The sequence below is a fragment of the Falco punctatus genome (genome assembly GCF_963210335.1).
Source record: "Falco punctatus genome assembly, chromosome: 7".
Taxonomy (NCBI): Eukaryota; Metazoa; Chordata; class Aves; order Falconiformes; family Falconidae; genus Falco; species Falco punctatus.
The window spans coordinates 70,777,862-70,796,026 of record NC_137587.1 but is presented as its reverse complement, the minus strand read 5'-3'; the positions used below and the strand labels follow the sequence as shown (position 1 = coordinate 70,796,026).

The window sequence follows — 18,165 nt, the reverse complement described above, 5'->3', positions numbered from 1 at the left end:
CTGGTGGTGTGTTGTTATTGTAGTTACGTTCCTTGTTTTAGGGTCCGTGGTAAGGAGTCAGCTGTGCTTCTTTTAGTGCTGATTAGAGCAAGCCAGCCCTCACGCAGCTCCCACCGACATGTAACAGCAGCTGGTGTGTGGAGGTCTGGGTTGGTCCTGCCCCATCCACACTGACCACTGTCGGTTCTAGCTCCTCTTGCTAATCGCTGGTGTCTGTTGCTGACACTGTAAGGGATGTTCAGTAAATGTCCTTGCAAGATGGTGAGTTTTGTAGATGCGCAGATACGGTGTTTTCAGGAAGACCCAGTTATTAGACGTCATCTCAGCACTGTCCCCTTTCCATTTGTGGCTGGTAAATGCCACCGTTTGCTTGCAGCTGTGCTCCAGCCCCGCCAGAGTCGTGTCCCCCTTTTGCAAATCTGCAATAGGGAAACCCGGAGGTTGTCGTTTGGGTGCAAACCTTGTTGATGCTCTTTAGTGCTGAAGCACTGTGGCCTGCGTGGTGCTGGTCCTGATGCAGGATAGCTGGGTATTTGGCTTGAGTGAGGAGAGCTCTGAGAAGAGCCTTTCTGTCCCTTGCCGTAGTTAGCTGTGCTTGAGTCTGACAAAGGCGTTTTGGAGGCGTGATTGAGGAGGAGAGGCTCTTCCTCGCTTCTCCTTGGAGGTTAAACTGCTGTGAGATGGGCTGGACCAAGTGAGAGCAGAACCCTTGCTCATTTCCACTGCAACTAGCTTTTGATGCCACCTGTGACAGGAGCATATTTAGACTTGATGTATATCACCCGCCTTAACTTTGGGCTTTGGACCAAGGCATAAGAGCTTTTGACGCATGCACACACAACAGGGGGGGGGAAATAAATAACTAAAACAACAATCCTCAAAATGTTTGCAAATCCAAGAGCTTATCCTCACCCCAGGCAGGCAAAATTAACCAAGGGTAGGATCAGTAAATCGCAGAATCAGCCACTTTCATCATCAAACATGAGGCGGCTGGGAGCGTGGCTGGCAGAAAGCAATGTAGCCACACCGAGTCTTTGTGGGGATGCTCAGGATCTGGTGCCACAGGTTTTTCCTTGAATACCACTGCAGCGAGTGGCTTGGGAACCAGCCGGGCTTCCAGCGATACATGGTCAGGATTGGACCTCGGATAGCTGTGATTAAGAAAAGAAGGGTGCTTGATGTACCAAGGGCACCCACTGAATGAACCCGTTGCCGGGGACGGTGGGAGGGACAGTACCTGATTCAAGACCGAATGCAAGCCCCCACCTTTGTCCAAGGGGTCTGGTAACTTCTCACTCCTCGGCACTTCAGGTTTCGGTTGAACTCCCACACTTTTAGCCCAGGGAGGAGATTGAAACCATCTCTGCAAAGCTGAGAACATCCCATATGGAGACCAGCACGTCAGTGCTGGCAACAGTAACCAAAAAGGAGCTGGTTGTTCAGCATGCCATCACTTTAGCCACGCCCCTACCTCTGTTTGCCGTCAAAGCCCATCTCCAGTGCGGCCAGTCTCTGCTGCTGAGCAGTAGCCGTCATCTCTTGGTATTTGGGGGAGTGGCAGGGGGCTGGAGCAGAGCCCTATGACGAGATGGGGAAGGATCAGGGTGCCCCCAACAGTGGCGCACAGCACCTTGAGGCAGCCTCTGCCGCAGCTGACCATATGTGGGGCATGTGTCGGCAGCAGGGGGGAGAAGATGGGCTGGCATCTGGCCTTCAAATCTGTCCTTCTGCCACCCTGAGGGCAAACTCGGAGCAGGAGAAGCCGGGCGGGGGGCATCTCCCTTACCCGTGCTTGTGTTGAGCCAGGCTAGCATGTGCTCCGCAGGCAGCGGTGAGCCCGGGTGCCCCGGGGCAAGCTGCAAGTGGAAGAGGACGGCACAGGTCTCATTAAAGTCAGCAGGGGCTTGGCAACCCGCCCACGGGAGCACTGCAAGCGTCTGAAGGGCTTTTTTTGGTATGCTTGGATCTGGGATGTCGGCTGGAGCGGCGGCAGCTCCTGAGCACCCCAGCGGTGTCGGAGGCAGGGGTCAGGCCAGTCCATCTGGAGTTTCATGGCATTATCTCTTAAATGCCTTTAACTGCAATAGGATGGCCTGACTGATTGGATTGTGCTCTGTAATTAATTAGCTGGGTGCACTGTACGGGAAGCAGCTACAGAGGGAAGAGAGAGGGGGGGGGGAATCTGCCAGTGAGAGCTGTTAAGCTTCAAATGGCCATTTCTCACTAAAGCAGCCTCCTCGCATAGGTTTAGTCGCCGCGTGCAGGGGGTTAGTTCAGTGTCCTGGCCCTTTTCCAGGCGAATAATTGTGGTTTTGCTGCCCAGCCATTCCCCCAGCGCCCGGCGTGCTGCACCCCACGCCTGCGGCGGGAGCCATTGACCCCCCCAGCCTTGGGGACCTGCTGGGAGGAGAGAGTCTGTTCAGGCTGGGGTGTATGGGGGGTGGCCCCGCTCCTCAGAAAGCCCTTGCCAGGGTGACAGACCCTGCCGGGGGTCAGGGTTGTGCAGCCCTGCGGGTTGCCTTCCCGTGCTGGTGATGGTTCCTGTGGGCCAGAGGCTCCCAGGCTTGGCCAGTGCAAGCCCCGCTGCCCTCCCTGCGCCGGGGGCCGGTGGGCAGCTCCCCGCTCCTTCTGCCCTGCATCTGCTTGGGCTCCTTTGTCTGCTTTTAGCATCCATTTGTATCTTTAAACAGAAAGCAACCCTCTTAGGTTAATTATTTTTTTTTCCCCTTTGTGTTTACTGTGGGGATTAATAAGGAACTGCAGTGTAAGGGAAATCTGCAACAGCTCCTTGTTTATTGTTTAATTTAGGAAAAATGCAGCTGGGCTGGGCTCGGCTTGCCTGGTGCTGGGCCAGGGGCGGGGAGGGGAGCGCAGGACAAGCATCCGTGTGCCTAGTGCTCCTTCCTAGGCTGGTGACCAAAGGGCTTGGGCAGCCTGAACCCCCAGCTGAGGGCTGGAGGTGGCCCCTGCTGTGGCAGGTGGGGTGTCCCCGGCCAGCCCTGGGCGGGGGGAGCTCATGGGTGATGGCACCCTTCAGGCCAGCAGCCTCTCCCTTCTCTTGCTGAGTGGAGGAGAGAGGGCTTTTCTCAGGGTGCCTCCGCCAGCTGTTGGATGTGTCCCCTGTAAGGTGAATTTTGCTTTCTGCCTGGGGGCACCTTGGCCCCTGGTGCAGGGACAACAGGCTCATCTTGTGGTGCTGGACCCGACTGATCCACCCAATGTCCACGGCTCCGTCTTCAGCTCCCGCCTTCCTCTGGTGCCGGTTGGAAAGCAGCGAGCTGGGGTGTTCTCTGCCAACAGGCACGTCCGTGCGCTTGTGAAACTTCAAACTGGCTTGTGGTGGGGCAGCTGATGCTCTGGTGGCATCAAAATGGTCCCTCTGCCTGTCCTGCCTCCGTCCGCCTTCCTGTCCTGCAGGTGCTGGGAGGCTTTGCCGTGCAGCCCCCCTTGTTGAGCAGCTTGCTGCATGGTGGGAGTCTGGGGGGGGCTCTCCTCACGCTGCTGAGGGCCAGGGGCTCCCTCGTGGTGCAAAGAGGCTGGGGTGGAGGAAGGTGGTGTAAAACTCTGGAGGGTCAGCATTGCCAGCAAGCTGGAGAAGAGTTGTAGTGCCCTTTGCACCAAAGGCTGATAAATCTTGGAGGAAAACCACAAAGAAAAAACAACAAAAAAGGCATGTGCCAGCTCAGCTTAACCCACAAAGGAAAACCACGTCATTTAAAAAAGAAAAGCTTTTAAAAATAGATTTTTTTTAAGCAGAGAGTGCCACTCAGGAGAGTCAATGAGCTCTGTTTCAAGAGTTGGGAAATAAAATGCTCCAGGAGCTGTGAAACAAAACCTCTCATTTTCAAACTCTCCAAGTGTCAGGTGTGGCTCCTGGAGCTCCATGTTGTTCCAGATGGCTGTGCCGGATCCAGCCTGGCTGTGTGATGGTTGCTGGCTGCTCCTGGCTGCTGCTGCTTGCTGGAAATCGGGAATTCACCATCTTGGGGAAGGGGAGAAGCCGTGACTCTGATCTGTGTTACATCTTGCCTTAGTTTCTGACTTGCCGTTGGGGCTGAAGGCGGGGAGGTGGTGAGCTCCATGGAGCATGCCTGATTATTATTATTTTTTTTTAAAAATTGGCTAAAGAGCCCTCCTATTTGCTTCGGTTCTGACTAATGAGGCGCGTCTCACTTTGACAGTGTGTCACAATCAATAAATTTCTTGGGAGGTGCTGGGCTGCAGGGACGCCCTTGTGCTCCTGCCTGAGCTCGCCCTCCTCCACGCTGCCCGGTGCCGCCGGCTCTTGCCCCAGCCCAGCCCTTGAGCATCCTCCCAGAGCAGGAGAGGAAGGCTGGGATGGAGAGGTCTGGCTGTGAAAGCAGCTATCCCCATGGGCTGGCCGTGACGCTAGGGGATCTGGGGACTTCCTGTGCTGTTTGCCTGGACTGGAAATCTGAAAGCAGAAAACGCCAAGGACCCAGACCAGCAGTTGTTTAGCAGCTGTGATATCTGCTTTCCCATGTGATACTGTTTTCCCAAAGATCTCTGCTGTGGCTCGGTGTGAGCATTGTGCCAGGCTCCAGCTAATCTCACCGGGGGCTTGGGCTGGCTGGTGGTTAACCAGCAGGCAAGGAAAGATTGGTGAGGAGGAGATGGTCTCCAATAGGAAAAATCTAGATGGATCCATGATCTTCAAGGCATTCCCTGTGGAAAGGCAATTCTGGCTTTGTCAGAAGTGCCCTGGTTGCTCCAGGAGGGTGCAGAGACTTAATTCTCCTTCCCTTCATGTGCTGCTGTGGGGTACAGTGGTGGGGGGCAGAGCAGCTGTCCCGGAATCCTTGCTCTGTGGAGTGGTATCTCTGTGTGTAGCGAAAGCATACGGGCTAGGGGTTGGTTGTGTGATGCTCGTGTAGGTGAGGAGAAGGGTCGTGGGCAAGCTGGGGGCTGCCACCCTGGGGCAGAGATGCTCAGCCGTGTCTGACAGTGAAAGAAGGGGTTGAACACCTTGTCTGAGGGTGCGGACACCTTTGTACTGTTTGTCACCTCTTGCTGGTTGACGCTAACCTTCGCTCTCCCGGTGTCGTTAAGGGACTGCTCAAGGTTTCTAATCATTGATGGGAAGCACCACCTATTAACACTGCTCCTCTTTGTATTCTTGATGTATTCTCTCCAAGCATTGCTCTTAGTGGCTCTCCACGGTTAGCTTTTGTTTTCTTCTCAATAGCTTGTCTAATAAACGCCATTATCTTGGGCACAAATCTACTTCATGTCTCAATTCCACTTGGCAAGAGTTGGTAATAACAGCGGAACAGCATCTTTTGAAAAGGGGCTCTGTCACCAGCAGCCACAGATGCCACTTCTCCACTTCCCACACCTGTCCCCAGAGCAGATAAAGACGAGGGGAAGATACATGGCCAGAAAGTGAAAGGGGCATCCGCCTGATAAATTAGATGTCTAAGCAGCGCTGGCAGCAGTCAGTGCAGCGGCTGCAGGGAGCGGGGCAGCTTCGCCCCTGCCGCTTTGGTAATTAGAGATGTGTTTATGGCCTGGGATCCTTCCTAATTCTAGCAGATTAGAGGGGAAAAATGGTGCTGAAGGGTGACAGCTTGTTGGGCAAGGAGATCAGAAGTATTTCTGATAGCCTGAAGGAGCTTCTAATCTATGGCCAAATAAAGCCGCTGCCTCCCAGTCTAGATCTGGTCCGGGGAAGGCTTTAACTGGTCGGCGCTGGGCTGCTTACTGAGTTTTGGTTCAGCCTGCAGGTCCGTAAATGGAAGCATTAAGGTGGCTCCGTCTTTCATCTGAGGGCAGCAGGTTCTCGAGGGTGTTCAAGTCCACTGAGAGCCGACCCTGATGCCGGCCTCGCAGCGACTCTCGCTTGTTACGATCACTCCTGGGTGAGCAGCTGAAGTGAAGGGTGAACAGTGTTTTAATTAAGGCAAGCCTTATTTCTGCCGGGCCAGGCAGCGCGCAGCTGCTGTGCTGTCAGGGCTTCCCGGGGGGGGTGTCCCTGCTTCGAGGGAAGGGGACCCTTAGTGGGGGCGTGCTGCCTGGGCTCCTCTTCTGAGCTCTGGCTTATCCCGTTGCTGGGATGTCTGGCTGCCTCCAAGAGCTGTCCCCTCCCTAAGTTATAAATATTTTATCTGCTCAGTACCTACTGCGTGAAATAATTTTTTTTAAACGCATTTTCTTTTTCTATTTTTTTCCTTACTGAGTTCTCGCATTTTAAAACACACCCGCCATGTGCACAGCACTCAGACGTGCTCTCGGCTTCCCCCCAAATGTAATTGCTTTAAAAGTGCAGATAGTTGGTGAAAGCAATTTTCTTTACATTATGGAAGACTCCAGCTCCTCTCATCCTTCATGCACGTCGTTCTCCCCCAGTCCTGCGTTCTTTCCGTCGCTGTGTGATGCTCAGCACCTAGGCTGGCGGTACCTCTGCTTTCCAGGATGACGCTTTCATGTTTCCAGGGCTGTGGGTAGAGGCTCGAGTGGATGTGTGAGGGACCTCTCTGTGGGGGATAAATAGCTTCTCTTGCAGCTTCTCTTGAGCAAGGGTGGTGCTGGCTGGCCCCAGAGCCCTTCCCTCGGCCGTGCTGCTAGCAGGGTGCCTGCTGGTGCCGCGCGTCCCCCCAGCTGGCCGGGTACCTGTGCCAGGCACGTGCCCATCTTGGTTTTGCAGCTCCGCTGCCTGCGTGTTTAACATGCTCTTTCTGTTTGCAGGACGTGTTGGGCTTTCAAAAGCATTAATGATGGAAAATAAATTGGAATCTGAGAGAAATAATCTTTAGGCATTCTCTGTAGGCCTTGTCTTGCCTTGCCTTCCTCAGCCATGTTGAAGGCTGCAGCTGGAGGGGAATATAAATGAGGAGGAGCCCTGGGTCCCTCTGATCTGTTGTGATGCCTCTTGCACAGTGGATCTCGCTTCAGGGAGCGTAGCCACTTGCTGGTGCTGGTGCACCCAAGGGGGTCTGGAGAGGGTGGGAGTGATGAGGCGCTGCTGGACCTTCTTGGAGGGCTTGCAGTCCTGAGTCAAAGAAGGTCAGAGAGCTCAGGGCCCACCAGGGCTTCTGAAGGTCTGTGCCCTGTTTGGGGGGCTTTAGCTGCGTCCTGGCATGGGGCAGCAGTTGTCTGTGCTGTGCTTTTTGGCTCTGCACCAACCTGTCCTGGGGAATCAGGACCCAGTGTTAGCGACCCCCCCTGCAGATGGGGTTAGGTCACAGGCAAATGTGCCTAAAGGTGCTCTGCACACCCTGCCCTGTGCTGAGACCCCCCTCTCCTGCTTGGAGGGGAAGATGTGATTCCCCCAGGACCACCACCCTTACCAGCATTGGGGGTTGGTAGGTGGTGGGTGCAGGATATTTCCTGCCTGAATCTCAGTTTGATCCTAAGAAGAATGAAATCAGCTGTGTGTCTGAGAGCCAGGGGCTCTGGCAGGTGCAGACTGGGCCACCTGGAGGAGTGTCTGCCCCTCCATCACAAATGGCGCCCACCTGAAATGTTGGCTTCCCATGACTGGGTAATTAATGGTATAGCAGGTTGTTCAGAAGGGAATACAATAATGAAAATCCAAGTTCTCAGTGCTGACGTTTTCATGACAGCCTTTGGAGGTTCCTTCTGTGCTTCCTGTGCTGGAGGAAGGATGCTGGTCACCCTTGGGATGTCCCTGCTGAGGCCAGCATCATCTCTGGGAGCACCCTAATGTCTTGGCTGAGCACCCTTACAGCAGCACAGGGTGCAGTGGCTTTGTCAGCATCAAAACTTTTGGTCCCTGGAGGAGATCCGATGTGCCAGAAAACCTGCTCATTTCTCCTGCCCCTGCTCCTGTAAACCAGACATGGAGCTGGCATGGACCAGAGTCGGTGGGGAGCCATACCTCACAGCAGCCTCCAGCGAGGGGCTCTTAAGGCACTGTTGCCGATCTTAGCCTGGCCCCTGGGCTGCTCTTGGACACAAACCAGCCTTGTAATCAGAGCTGTTTCTATGTCTGTTTGTTTTCTGAGCATCACTTTAAAATCTGGGAAAATCCTGTTGCAGCAGATCCCGGAGCACTTCCAAGATGCCTGGGGAGAGGATGGATGCTCTGTAGGGACCCTGCGTGTGCCAGGCAGGGAGGGAGACCCTGCCAGCCTCCAGGGGCAGCTGCCTGATGTGGGGGCTGAACCTGGCTGGCAGCAGCAAGGGCTTAGGTCTGGCGGCTCTGAGCTTGGGAGGTTGCATCGCTGAGTGCGTTTTCTCTTGAAGTTTGGACAGAAATTGTCAGGTTTTGGTGCTTCTAGTGCCTGTTTTCTCGTGTGCTCCCACTGAGGGCAGGTTGTCTCCTTTCCCCTTTGAAATGGACAGAAACCCAGACATCCCCAGGTCAAAACCTACTGAACTGAGAGGTTCTTCCCATTTCCAAGGGATTAGGCTTGGCGTGGCGAGGGAAACACTGAGGTTTGCTCCCACAGCGTGGGTGCCCATTGCGGGGAGAGCCTGGCACGGCATGTACTGCATCCTCCCAGCCTCGGACCTTTGCAGATGTCTAGATGAGGAGCAAGAGGGATTCACAGGTCTGAAACCTGCTGTAATCCTCATGTTAGCATGTTGGGTGGTGCTTGAACACCCCTCTCTTTGGGGTCTGGGTGACCCTGGTGGCTTTCAGCTACCACTGAAGCCGGAGTCAGGGTGCTCTGGCTGCTCCAAGGTGCTCCGTAGCCCTGCCAGAGTGGGACTTCTTGCAGCGTATCCTCCCAGCCCCGTAGTTATGTGCTGCTGTAATGGTGTCAAGCTCTGAATGAGCTCGGGCAATTTGCTTTATAAAGCAATGCACTAAATATGTCAACCGTCGGTGCATGTTTTTAATATAATATTTCAGATTGTTTTGAAAGAAGCCAAGATCTTTCTTTCCCTCTTCATTAGGAACATTTTGTGTGAAAGAGATGAACAATAGAGAGAGTTTGCCAGAGAGAAAGCTTTCCCAACTATTTGTTGCTGCTGAGAAATCAGCTGCTTTTTACCAAAACCCCCTCAGTGCATATCAGGGCAATTAAGCAGTGTGTAAGCTGCCAAGGAGGGTTGTAGGATTGGATTTGCTGGAGATGTTGGAGGCTAGGCTTGACCGTAGCCGTTGGGCGTGCTTTAGGCACAGTGAATCCCCATTTCCAAAGGGGGAATGGACTAAATGACCCACCAGCGTCTCCCAGCCGCCTGGGCGTTTCAGAAATACAGTCTGAGCTGCTCTGGCACGAGCACTTCCAGGCTGGAGGAGTAAGCGGGTTTGTGAATCTTGTGGTGTTTCATCCCAGTAATGATGGCTTTGGCTTTTAACTTGCTTCTCAGCAGGACCAGGGATGGGTTCTGTCCTGGTCTCCAGCTGGGAGACTTGGTGTCCTGCCATGGAAAGGGTAAGACCTTCTGCCTGACTGGTTGCAATGCTCTGTTCTGGCTGGTGCTACTCAAAAGAAAGAAAGAAAGAAAGAAAAGAAATCCACAAAAAATCCCACTGCAGCACTTTTATCAGGGAAACTGGGTTCCCATCTGTTCTCTGAAGAGTTTCTCTTTCATGGAAGTTGGAGGAAACTTTCAGGGAACTCCAAACTTCCCTCTTCAACAAGGACAAACATGGAGAGGTGGTGGGAGGGAGAATTTCCCCCAAACCCCTGCCAGCCCCAGCTCTCCTTCCATCAGGCCTCCCCCACGGAGGCAGTCTGGGATGATTTCCTCACAAAATGGAGAGCAGCCACCAGCCTGGAGCCTTCCCATCATGGAAAAGCCTGTCTGAAAGCCAGGCAGCCCCGGCCCCGTTAGCTGGGGTGCGTGGCACCGGGGCGATGGACCCCGGAGAGGGACTTCAGCAGAAAGGGGGATCTCGCTGCCAGGATCAGCCCACGAGAAGTGATCCAGACAGGAGAGGGCACAGATGTTAGTGTGACAGTGGGCTGTGCCGGGATGCTCTGACCCACAGCTGGGTTGTGCTTGTGCCGATCTGCCCCAGGGCAGGGCAGGAGGGGAGGGACAGGGTGGCTCTGAGGTGGGACCTGGCGTGTTGTGTGTGCGCTCGCTGCAAGATGCTGCTGGGGATTAGTGCAGGCCCGGTGAGAAGCTCCCTGGGGATGCTGCTGCCTCACCGCAGCGTCGTCATCACCTCCTGCACCCCGGACAGGCAGGATTTGGTTTCTCTTCACCTCCCAGTAATCCTGCTGCTCAAATATTCTACGTGCAGATCGGGTTTGTTGTGGTTTTTTTTTTTTTTTTCCCCGCGCTCCTAAATGGAGTGTTTAAGCTTATTCTTTTGTTTTCTGTGAAAGAGGCAGTAAATCCTTTATCCTGCCTGGCTATTTCTGTGCACGTATTTTCTCATTGTGCTCCAGCTTGTCAGCTGTGTCAAAGCCCAGAAACCTTGGCCTCTGTTGGACTCCAGACTTGGATTTCTCTGTATTTAACAACACAAGCTCCCTTGGACTAACAGTTCTTTTTTCTCCATTGGTGTCATCTTTTTTTTTTTTTCTTCCCCCCCAAATACCTGGTTAAAAAAAGCCCTGACAGAGGGAGTGGAGAGGAGAGGTAAATCGTCTGTTGTGTTCATTCCCAGCACAGCCTGCCAGCGCTGGCAAGGAGTCACAGCCGGGGTGTCCTCCTGCCCTCCCATGCCTCTGGCATACCAGGGATACCCCAGGGAAGCCCCCCCCCACTTCCCCCCTCCCCAGGGAGCTTTCTGGAGGTTAGCTCGGGATGGGCAGGTGCCTAATGCTGGGGCAGTGGATCCAGCGGCACAAAGGCAGGATTCCGGTGTACGGGGAAGCGGGTGGCTGGCTGTGCACCGGGCCGTGTGCCGGCTGTGGCTGTGGTGCCTGCTCCTGGGAGCAGATGTGGGGTGGCTCCCTGGGGGGATCTGATGGAGGGGCAGCCAGCCCCGTGGCTGGAGAGAGGCAGGCTGTGGTGCTGGTGGCCATAGGTGGGACTTGGGATGGTGGCACGTGTGCTCCAGCGGCTCCGTGCCCCCGCGGTGGTGGCAGCAGCCAGGGGTGGTCAGTGCCCCCGGTCCCAGCTCCACCACCTTTGCTCTGCAGCCGCATGGCAGCTCACCGTGCGGGTAGCGTTGGTGTTTGTGTGAGAACAAAAGAATAAACAATGGAAACTGTGATTAATTAGTGCAGCTAATTAGCAGCTTGCTTGGCCTGGGCTGGAGCTTGGTAAGGTGCCAAGATCAGAGGAGAAGCCAGGGGAGTGACTGGTGGAAACCTCTTTGGGGACTGAGGCAGGGGGAGCAGGGAAGGGGAGGAGGGGGGTGCTTTCCCACCACCCCTTTGCAACATACCCGTGCAGGGAGCTTGGGCTGGGGAAATTGCTGCCCATATACCTCAGAGGTGCTCCTGACATGCAGCTATCGCCACCCCCAGCAGCATCCTTCCATTCCCTGTTGCTGCCTTCACTGAGAGATCGCTTCCCTCAGCCACAGGCAGCATCAGGAGCTGGGCACTAGACCCCCCTGTGCTCCAGTGCTGCAGGTGTTAATTACTGAGCCCTTGTTAGGGTCGGTGGAGTTGTCTTCCAGGTGAAGTAGTATCCTCCTCACTCCCCTTCACTCTTCAGCAGTACAGCTGTCTTACTTTTTGCTCTCCATTTTGCAAATTAGCATAAGGACCACGATCAGCAAACAAATTTGCAGCAAGTGCATGGTGGGCTTGGAGATTTGGAGGAATCCTTGGCAAATATTTGCCAGCCTCTGCTGCTAACCTCATGGATACTTTTCATGACCGAGGGATGCTGAGTGTAACTGGCAGCTTGGGGTAGGTTGCCAGACCTCAGGTTGGGGATGGCTGCTAAAAACCACCTCCGCTAACAGCACCTGCTTCCATCCCTCCTCCTCCTCCCTGCCCTCTCCCTGTGCAGCATGAGGGTATCTTAAGATGACCGCAGCCCTTGCAGGATCACATCATTCCCATTAAAAGGTGGCTGTGGCTAAATACCATTTGCTCAGCAAGGTCTAAAGCGGTGCCCTTTGGAGTAACTGGGAGACGTGGCCCCTTTTCTGAGGATGGGAGAGTCTATTTTTCAAGGCGCCATCACTTTACTATTAATTTGTTACACACGGACTGCTCAAAACTGTTTGAGACGCAAAAGAGGATGTGAGCTTTGCCTTGGGGACCTCACTGCTAAATAAATGCATTAAATCAAACCTGTGCTGGAGAGGATAGCACTGCACAGGGAGGTGAGGCTGGTTAGAGGAGGGGTGAAGGTGCCACCTCCTCCATCAGAAAAGGGTCTCACTTCTCTTTCAGCATTGAAGTTGGCAGGAATACTTGCAGATCAGCAAGTCAGAGACCTGCTTTCTCTTAGTATTTCTGAGGTAGCAGGAGGGAGAGCTCCCCTGGCCTCATGAGACCCCCAACTTGGCCCATTTTGCTGGGGGGTCCTTCCCTTGCATGTTCTTGGCTGCATGCGTCAGTGCGGGCAGGTGGGCTGCTTGCCCAGGCAAGCTTGTGCTTCCTGTGGACCAGGGATGCTGGAAGCGCAGTAACACCCCGTGGGAACTGCTCCCAAATACCACCCTGTGCCTGCCAGGAGCCCCTCAGGGGGTGCTGGACATTTTCAGGTGTTCACATCTGCTTAAGGGTCCGGAGCTAAGCAGGTCCCATGTGGCTTCTCTTGTTTCCTTGATGATGGGGAGGGGGGAAATAAAAGCAATATAGAAAAAAGTCAATATTTAAAGTTCTTCACCTTCCTAATTTTCAAGTCAAGCTTGCTGTGGGGTGGGTTTGCTCGGTGGGCGCTCGAGGCCATGCGTTCCCTGCCTGACATCTCCTGTGCCTTCTCACCCACAGCCCCCTGCACCCGGGAGCCATGAGCCGCCCTCAGCACCCGCAGAGCCACTGGAGCAGCCCCCCGGCCACAGCCCCCCGGCGCTGCTAGGCTTCCCTGCTCCCCCAGGAAGGTGCCTGTCGCAGGTGGGGAGAGCCAGCTGCACCCGCACCCAGCCTCTCACATCCCTCCCAAGGTAAGGACCGCATCCTTTGTCTGTGAACAGCAAGGAGGCTGCTAATGCAGCTGAAAGCTAGGTTATGTCTCGGGTCGTTGCACCTCCTGCCTTGCCCAGGTGGGCTCTGTCCCCTGGGCAGCGTGCACAGCTGCTGGCAGGCTGCTCCTCTCCCCCTCCGCTTGCTGGGAGGGCCAGGTGCTGGGTCAGGGGTGAGAACTGCCCTTGTCTTGCAATTAAAAGGTGATTTTGAAGGTGGCATCACTCCTGATGTAGCCGGTTGTTGGCAGACTGTATCCCACCTGTGAATTTGCTCGTAGTTTTAGAAGGTAGCCTGGGCTGCTGCAAGGAGCCAGGCTTGGGTGGAACCAGCGCCTGGTGGCTGCCTCTGCTTCCCTGATGTACTTCGGAGGATAATTGTCTATAATTTGCCTTTTAACGATGCTCTGGAGGCTTCCCAAGCGTGCGCCGCCTTTGCTCCCACTGTAAAAGGCCTTTGGGGTATTTCGGAGGCTTCCTGTGGCAGGAGGGTGCAGGGTGGCTGGGGGTGTCTGTGTGTCTGGAGGGGGACTGAGCCCCTGGCCCAGTGAAACACACTCGTCTGCTCTTTGCACGTCACAGTAGGGTTTTTTTTTTTAAGGTTAAGGAAGTAGAACTGGGTTTGTGAGCTGGGGCTGAGGCTGCTGTGGGGCTGACCGCCCTCCTGAGGGGTGCAAAATAGGTCTTCATGGCTGCGGAGTGGAAATTTAGGTTTAGAAACCAAAACCTCAATTTCTGGGATTGTTTTGGGTTTTTAGACTTTAGGGCCTTTTGTTTTCAAGCTCCTCCTTGCAAACAGAGGTGGTGGCTGTGTCTGGTAACACAGGATAATCACAACTTGTCCACATGTGTATTACCCTGTGCTGGGCTGCTGGGGCTTGGGGGAAGATGTGGATGTCACCGGCCTGTCACCCTGTGGGCATGGGCTCAAGACTCCTGTTTTGGGAGGTCCGTGAGAGGGTCACAGTAGCCCCAGTGAGCTAAAAACACAAGTTGGAGCTGGGGTCTGACTTGTCCTGATTCCCTTTGGGAGCTCCCTTCTCATACCTCTGGAGCTGGGATCAGCTGGGATGCTCCAGCTGTCCGGCTAGGGAATCAGGGGGCAGTTAGCACTGCTAGGGCTGCCGTCCGCGGCCGTAAATATCCAGCCCACTCTAATCCTCCTGGTAGCTCCAGCACTGCTGTTTCCCTAAGAGTTATTTGACTCTTTGTGTTGCACTTCTCAGACAAATGGCTTTTAAATAAAACCCTCTGCTAACTCGTTAGGCCTCCTGTCCAGGTCACTTCCTGCATGGATGATTTATAGGGCTGCTTTTAACATTTTATTAACTTTAAATCGCCGGAGCCAGTCAATTGGAGTCTATCCCATTAGCTGTGGTGAGTGGCAGCCCGGGGCATCAGGCTCTCCGGCAGCCTCCCTCACTTCTGGGGAGGCTTCGATGCTCCAAGAGCAACTACGTTAAGAGATGGGAAAAAACAGAAGGAGGATTTAGATAAGGAGGAATAGATCTGGGATGGTTAAGGAGATAATGGGGCTTGTGATCATATCTGGGGAGTTGGCTTATCCCCTGTCGTGTTTTCTCGGCTGCATCCCCTGCAGCATGTGCTGAACTGTGCAGCAGTGGGTGAGGAACATCAGGGCTTGATAAAGAGGTGGCTGCTGCAGAGCGATCCCGGCAGGGCAGCGCTGCCCGAGCATCCCTGAGCGCCTGCCTTGGGTAGGATGTGCCTGGATTAAACCCCTCCTGTAGCCATGCCAGGGACAGATCCTTGCCTAGTACATGCACAAGCCCCTTTGGCTCCTGGCATCCCATCCGATCCAGTGGGCTGCTTCCAGGGAGCCTTGAATCTGGTTCCCAGCCATCTCAAACCCTCCTGTGCTGCTCTGAACCCTCTTTGAGCAGAGCCGGCTCTGGATGGGTCCTGCAGGTGCACAGGGGGCTGCTGGGGGCTGGGCAAGTGGCGACCATTCCAGCTGGGAAATCCAAATGAGATGGAGATCGTAAGTGATACCAGGCTGCAGCAGCAGCTTTGATTATCTCCGGTTTTGTTGCTGCTCTCCCCCTGTGCCCTGTCTTTGTTCCACTCGTGCTTGGAGATACTATTCAGTGGAGTTTTCCAGCTCTTGATAACAGGGGAAAAAAAACCCCGAACTGCTACACAACCGGAGCTAATGAGCTCTCTCTGGAAATAAAAGCATCCTGAGGACAGCCTTGCCATACAGAACAGCCCGTCCTCTGTGGCTGCTCCGGCCACTGCCTCCAAGTGGTGGCCCAGCACGGGGCTGTGGGAGCTGGGTAGGGCTGTCACCTCCCATCCTTCCCCCCCCCCCCGCCATTGCTCATGTGAGGCATCCAGAAAGCCGAGCCGTGGTTTGCCCCTCTGGCAGAGCTCTGCTGTGGGGACAGGGATTTGGGAGCATTTGTCTGACACCCTGATGTAGAGCCCATCACGTCGTGCATGCACGCAAGACAGGGCAAGGAGGAACACGCGTACCCCCATGGCTCAGGACCAGCTTTAACTGGCTTGGAAAGGGATCTAGGTAATGCCTGGCTCCCGTCGCGGGCTGGGCGTTCTCTGGGGTGCATGGATGTAAGGAGGTGGGCTTGCTGCAGCCCTGCGTATGTGCAGGGAAAGCAGACCTGCAGTCCCCAAGGGCTGTCAGGGTTGTCAGGCATGCGGCCAGGAGGGAATTTATCTTGCAGCAAAGCCGGCATCTGAAAGCCATCGCTTCTGATGTGCCCATGATTTGCTGAAACCTGCGTCTCCTTTGTCATATTTCTGTCTGTCTCTGCCTCAAATCCCAGAGCAAAGACAGAGAACTCGCAGAGAGGAGCGGGTTTTTTTTCCCCTCCACCTTTAAATATTTATTGTGAGCTCTCAAGATACGCACGCTGTGATCTGGGGAGCCTGCCTGCGTGCTGACACTGCCTCCTGCATGGCAGAGGGAGGCTGCTGCCCTTCCCTCCGGGCAGCGCCGGCAGAGCCTGCCCCCCCCTCCTGCCGCTGCCCCCTGCAAGAGCTGGGTCCGAGGGGAGCGACGCGGGGGTGCACCTCTTCCCGTGCAAGTGCTCCTGTGGGAGCAAAACCAAAGACCCGCTGATGTGCTGTGCAAAGGCGGCTTGGGGTTGGGAGCTGTGTTTTTGGGGAAGGGGCTGAGACACACGAAAAAGCAACCTGGCCCACCCGGTGAGCTCCATTGCTGGGGTGGCACAGACTAAATGGCACCCACCCCTCTGTCCCCTGCCTGACTTTCCGTGTCCCCAGCAGCACGCAGAGATGCCGCTGGACGCTTTCCCTCTCATCTCTGCAGCTTGTCCGGGGCTCCCAAGGTCGCGCAGGTAACAGGAGCAATGCTGCCAGCTGGGGCTTTGCAGCCTGAGCTGCCATGCTGCGCCTTGCGCCTCCCTCCTGTTCTCTTCTCTTGCTCTACTTTTCCAAGCCTTCCTGCTGCCACTGCTTGGGCACACGCATTGAATTCCGGGGGAGCAGCCCCGTGCCGCTGGGATGCGTGTGCCCGGCATGCCGATGAGGAGCAGGGCTGGTGCCGGGGAGCGGTGTCTCTGCCCTGGGGCATGCTGCAGCTGTGGTCCTGGGTCCCTACAAAAGGGGAGATGGAGTCCCAGCTGGCTGCTGCGACCCTCCAAGCATTTCCCTGGAAGCAGGCTCTCCCGCAGAGCTGGCTCACCTCTGGCTTTACCACTGCAGTGCCTGGACCAAGGGAGAAGGGATTTTGCATCTTCCCCTTGCAGCTCAAGTGTGGTGGTGGTAAACTTTTAGGAGAAAAGCCAGGAGCTGGTTTCTCAGCAGCTCTGCAAGGGATAGGAGGATGTCTGCCTTTCCAGGTGAGCACGCAAATCGCTACCTCTGCCTCCAGTCACTACAGCCCGGGCGACCTGCTCAGCAGCTGCCAGTCATCAGCAGAGAGGCTTGTCCCGTCACCCCTGGCGGTGCCATCCACGGGCTCCCTGGGACCTGTGAGCATGTGGGCACTGATGCAGAAAATCCTCTTCAGAGGCCTAGGGTTGGATGGCAGGTGCAGCTCTACTGGGAGATGCCTTGAAACCAGCTCGTAGCCAAAGGCAAGAGGAGGCAGTGGAGACAATAGCTGATACAGTGGAATTTATTTTTTAAGGAGAAATAAATGCAAGTCGGCTCACTGGTGCAGTGCTAGCACTGGGAAATTAAACTCCAGCAAACTGCAAAGAGATGAGGTTGGGGCCGTGGCGATGGTTCCCTGGGCTGCTTTCCCCACACCTGCCTGCCCTCTGCCTGCACCCACCACGAGCTGCCAGCAGGACCAGCCCCCTTCACCCTCGCTGAATTTCAGACCAGAACAGCCTCATTAGCAGGAAAAGTTTCCCTGAGAGAAGTTACTGCTGCTCTTAGAAGTGCAATTATCTCTTTTCTGCTATCGCAACTGTGGGCATTGAAGTCTGCTGTTCTTACACCGTGTCACGGCAGAGCTCTTGTGCACAGGAGGGTGCTGGCAGGAGAAAATAAGTGGAATTATAGCATGGGCAGTTGTTGGAAAGAAGCCCTCATCACGGGTTTGTTCCCACCTGGTTGCCTCGTTGGAGCCCCTGCCTGCCCCTTCGCCCCTGCCTGCCCTTCCTGGCATCTGCCCGCGTGTGGCGTGGCTGGGTGGTGGCTGCACGTGGGTTTTAAAGAAGGTGGAGGAGATGTGCTGCATGTCAGGCTCCTCGCCACCCGTGCCCCTTCCTCCTTGTGGTGTCACCCCTGGCCCAAGGCTGCGGCACCCTAGGGCTCCCTGGCTCCAGTGGGATTGTTCACTGGGCAGCACGTCGGCAGGAATGGGCAGTCCCAGAAGTGTCTACTGGGAGTGAAAATACGAGGTCTGAGACCTGTAGTAAACATTTCCTTAAGGTTCAAGCTTACTCAGGCATCGGGCATTTGACCGAGCAAACCGCTGTGGCACTCCATGAGCCATAGGGAAAGCTCCCAGAGCACGTGCAGGGGAAGTTTGCAGCTGGATGTTGCAATAACTTTTTAGTGAATGGTTGGGATAAGTCATATTTCATGAAATCAGCCAGGAAAAAGATTGCTGATTAATTCATTCTAATAAACGATGGTGAGCAGTGTGTCTTGGTTCAAGCCAGACTGACTTTTACAGTGATTCATGGATTTTTCCACAGGAAAAATCACCTTTGTGGGGTTTGCTGGTG

At 55.0% G+C, this 18,165-nt stretch overlaps 1 protein-coding gene across 1 annotated transcript in view; it reads left to right on the top strand.

Annotated features, from left to right (window-relative positions):
* The window catches only part of LINGO1 (leucine rich repeat and Ig domain containing 1), a 176,516-nt gene that overhangs the window by 9,345 nt on the left and 149,006 nt on the right, over window positions 1–18,165 (top strand). Inside the window, exon 2 of the mRNA XM_080395439.1 lies at window positions 12,789–12,961. The gene's annotated coding sequence lies outside the window, so the exon portion shown is untranslated. The remainder of the gene's footprint in view (window positions 1–12,788; window positions 12,962–18,165) is intronic.